The sequence below is a fragment of the Gossypium arboreum genome, chromosome 10 (genome assembly GCF_025698485.1).
Source record: "Gossypium arboreum isolate Shixiya-1 chromosome 10, ASM2569848v2, whole genome shotgun sequence".
NCBI lineage: Eukaryota > Viridiplantae > Streptophyta > Magnoliopsida > Malvales > Malvaceae > Gossypium > Gossypium arboreum.
The window spans coordinates 3,584,988-3,590,263 of NC_069079.1; positions in this window are offsets into that span (position 1 = coordinate 3,584,988).

Here is a 5,276-nt window from a genome sequence, read left to right on the forward strand (position 1 = left end):
TAAGATCAGACGAAGCCTCGGTCATAACCCATCACAGCTCACGAGTTCAATTCGAGGATTACATTTACTTATGCCTATGCGGAGGACAAGTTAACTCACGAAAGCATAAGTCATATGTAACCCGAAAGTATTCACTAGCTTTGTGGGAGGGACGAGTTAACTCACGAAGGCATAGCGTTTACTTTCACTTAAGCAGACGAGCCGGGTAGAGAGCTTTATGTTATGCAAAATACAAGTGCACGGTGTGTGGGAGAAAAACTCATAAACCTTTGCGTTTTACTTAAAGGAACTAAACCAAAACCATAAAAGTTGAAAACTGAAAAACAAACGAATAAGCAAGTTAGAAGAAATATTTACAACATGATACAAATGCAGGAATTTTGAAAACGAGATTTTCGGATCACGACCAAATATTTACTTTGAACAAGGAAATTTGAAAATTTTGACAAAACGTGTTTAATTCCAGACACGACTCTCAAAAAGGGTCCCCAGTGGAGTCACCAGCTGTAGCGACGTAAAAATTTTGGTTTCGGTCGCTAATTGTGGCGATTTATTGAAAATTTGAAAACTTGAAGTTGATTTTAAAATAAAGAGGGAGTCGCTACCGATCCTTTTTCCTAGGTGTGATCGGACACCTATTAAATTTTTCTTTAAAAACGAGGAAAAGGCCGAGTTAAGGTCTACGTTAAAAATCAGAGAAAAATTAGGGTTCGGGAGTCGGTTACGCGCGAGGAAGGTATTAGCACCCTCGCGACGCCCAAAAATTGGTATCTCCTAAACACGTATTGTCTTGATTTTTTAAAATGAAAGTTCAACGTAAAATTCAATCGTGATCCGATGGAAGAAAAAAAACTTTTAATTTTTGGTTTTTGGAAAGGATATATCGTTTTAACACGAGTCGATAAATTCCATTCAACATAGCAATGAAATTTACGACTTAATGTTAAATCGATATATTGCCTTGATTATCAAAATTAATTAGAAAACAAGAATGTGATTTTTGTTGCAATGTAAAACAAAATTAATATGGAATAAAAGTAAAAGGGTAAAATAGGTTGGAGCAAAGAACATACATGACAATGAAAATACTAGCTATGCTTACAAGATCGAATATAATAATAATGTCGAAGATCAGACAACAATGAAAACACACAAAAATACTGAGAGTATACAACAAAATATATACATATGTATATGTACATGATATAATATGAAAAATATAATATAGTTTTAGAAATATATACATGATATGTAAAAATACGATATTGAAAAACATATATACATATAAAAATAATCTAAAACTTTAATATTTACATGATGTATACACATGATGAGAGAAACCTATTATAATATTATACAATATATATACTCATATATATTAGAAATATACACGTACATATGCTAAAATTAACAACAATAGTAATAAAGATAATATAGCGATGTACACGGAAAACAAAACATAAATAGAACACAACTGATAATACTAAAATATATGTATATATATATATATAACACCTAACCACGATGCTAAGAACATATTAATATTAATAATAATACTAATGTTACATAAAAAATACTTATATATATATATTAACAATATATACATATTTAATAAAATGCATGGGTAATACAACATTCAACATATACATAATATATAATAAGATAAGAGTATGCATAATAAAATAATATTGCATATATGCCAAGTATATATATTATGACAACAAAGAAGGATCATAAAAATATTGAAATATAAAGACCAACATAGCATTAGAATATTAAAATAAAATAACTAGAAAAACTAAATACAAATACATACACATACATGCATACATATACAATTATACATTAAGATATATAATAAATACATTTAATATAGTAAATCTGATATTAAAATCGATAAATATAAAAAATGATAGTGAGTAAGTTGAAAATAACACAATGAATTGAAAAAGAGGACTACATTGAATTAAATAACAAAGTTCTGGGCGAAATTTAAAAGAAAATAAACGAAAAAGGGCTGAATTGCATGCGGGTAAAACCATGGGGTATTAAAAGTGCAAAATCTCAAACTTTCCAAAACGCTGCGCATATACGAGGGTTAAATTAAAAACTGAGCAAAATTCTAGGGTCAATTCATAAACAAACATAAACCTAATTTAAAACACTAAAAATGCGGAAGGGCCGATTACGCAAATAGCCCTTCCGCTCTTAAAAACGCGCGGATCCTTGCTGGGGCGGGTCGGGTCGACCCGATCCACCCTTTGAACGGCGTCGTTTTACTGGTTAAAAGGGGGGGACCAAAACGCACCGTTTTGGCCCCCTATATAAGTTAAAAAAAATTTTATTTTTCATTTGAAACAGCTGAGAGAAAAAAAAGGAAAGGGGGAAGGGAGAGGGAAGCCTGGAGCGATTTCCGGCCAAGGGGGAGGGCTCCGGTCCGATCGCCGGATTCTTGCACGCGCGCCACGCCACCGGTAATTTTTTTTTTTTTTTTCTCTTTTTTTGCTTTTATTTCTTTATGTTTATTTGTAAATGTTTATGTATTTGTGGTGAAAAAATAGGCTTAAAACAGTTATTGAAATGAAGAACTACCTTGGTTTTACTCACTTTTGAATCTTGATCTTTTGTATTCGCTTGCTTGGATGTTATTTTGTGTTCAAACTCTAATTAGGCTGCTATTTTTGCTCTACAATCGAACCTTTACATCGTTTTTATTTTTTCGAAAAAAACCGAACCCGTTACATTAGTTCTCTCTCGGCTTTATAGCCGATTACATGTGATTCCTTTGCTCTCTTGCTTATTTTATTTTCGCTTGCATGCTTCTTCGTTCCTTTCTTGTCCTCTTTTGTTTATGTGCGGTGTGGAGGTGCGGTGATGGGAATGTCGACGGTATGGGCGTGGTGGCCATGGTTGGGCGTCTTGGTGGGGTTCGGTCTTTGGTCGACGCAAAGTGGGGGCTAGGGTTAGGTTCGATGGGCCATTCGGGTTTGAATGGTGTTATGGGTTTAGGTTAGTTGGGGTTATTGGGTTTACGTGTATTGGGTTTTGGGTTTGTAAGGGTTTGGGGGTTATTGAATGGGTCATCCGGGGTTGGGTTGTAAAAGGGGTAAATAGGTAATTGGGTTTAGATTATTGGGCTCCGGGTATTTTGTAGAAGGGCCCAAAATTGGCCTACAACAGTAAGTGACTAAAACGTAACATTTCAAACATAAGTGACTAAAATGTAATATGAGGCAAACAAAAGTGACTATTTTGATAGTTTGCCCTAAAAAAATAAAGAGTAATGTTTTAAAAATTAGAGCAATGGTTTGATTAAATTTGTCAAACCATCAATTTAATCATCGGTTCAGTAATAATTAAATAAATAATTAAAAATTCATAAGAATTATTAAAAAATTATAAACTAGTTCAATCATTGGTTTTCTTTATTTCGATTTTCAATTTTTTATCGATTCTGAATTATTTACTCAGAAAGCTAGTTTAACATTTCTGTTCGGACGATATATCAACCAATTATCAGTCCAACCGATAAGTTCGATCTAATTCCAACAACATTGGTAAAGAGACTAAAAATAATCAAATTATAGTAGATAGACTCAATTGATAAAAATACATTGTCCAAGGACCTTATACAAAATTTGATCTTAATTCTTTTAATATTTCTTGAGTAGGTGTTTTCTTTTTCTTAGAAATTGGGTAGGTGTTATTTCACTGTTAATGCTAACTAAGTATAAGATATTTATTTTTATTAAGATTATATTAATATAAATTTATTCAATAATTATAATACACAAATATTTATCTTTTCTTTTAGAGTTTTGTGGGTATTTTTTAAAAATCCTTTCATAATTTATTGATTAGGTGTTATTTCACTCTTAATGCTACCTCGGTAGCAGATTTTGTAGGTAATTTAGATGATATTAGTATAAATTTATTCAATAATTATACCCACAAATATTTATTTTATTCATGTAACAATTTTATAATTATTAAATATAGTATATTTTTCTCTTTCTTATGCTAATAATTAATTAATGTATGTGTGCCACGAACTGTGGCAAACGGATTAATGTGAAATTATTGACCACTATTTATTGAATATACCTAGAATTAGAATGGTTCTATTTTTGGAATTAAAAAAAAAAACCCTTCATTATCTTAAGGAACAAATCACATGCCAAAAAAAAAACAGTATGTCCATGTGCTGCACTGTAAGACATGCAATTCAGATGCAAAATTAATTAATAAAAAACCTAATCGGTTGAGTATTAGTTTATTTGATAATGATATTATTGTTATTATAAGAGATTTTAAGTTTGAATATACTGAAATGCATTATAAGAGTTGAAGCCGATTGTATAAAAAATATAAACTAATAATCACAATGCTACACTAAGCTAATCTCCAAAAGTTGAAGCCGTTTGGGAATTTTTAAAATTTAATTTATTCCGCACGGATTTAAATTTGATATTTATATTTAATACAAATGATAAATTGATAAAATTAAATTCAAAATTACAAAAAATTTATAGATGTCCAATTTATTAATTTTTTTAATTTATTAAGATATTTTATTTTACTTAATTTTTAAATATTATCTTAATCCCTTTCTCTTTGTTTATTCTTGGGTTATTTCATAAGCTTTTTAATATATATTTTAAAGGCTATTTTGTTTACAGTCCAAAATCAAAATTCAACTCTCGGTATTGATATTCCCTCATCTATACTGTAATTGGAAAAAGAAACCATTTGGCCTCGTATATTTGTGATTAACTATTTCTTACATAGGCATTGCAGGCTCCGAGTTGTTAATATTGGTATTCTACAAATTAAGAGTTAAGACAAAGGCTTTGTCTTCTTACAGAACCTGTATGTGTTTCTATTTGGAACTAAAGCCTCATGCCAGCTTCACCAAAAATTACTATGTGTCAATGTTACCAGCTAATGAATAAAAAGTTTGGAGTTTTCTCTTTTCAGACGATTTTGTTCATAGTTTATGTATATGGAAATAAGCATCTTATGCAAGGAAATGATCTTGTGTTTCTACTTTTTAATGGGCTATTTGTTGATAGATAAAATATCTACTTTTTAATGGGCTACTTTTTAATGGACTATTCACGAGTAGTGTAGGGATAAAAATAACAGGGCTCGATCAAATGTAGTATCCCGGAAAAGGCGAGAGGGAGAACCATACAACATGTTTGACAATTACACTCTTTGAACACTCAGGAGCATACAACTGGAGAGAGGTTGCAAGAGAGGGATCCTTGAGTCCA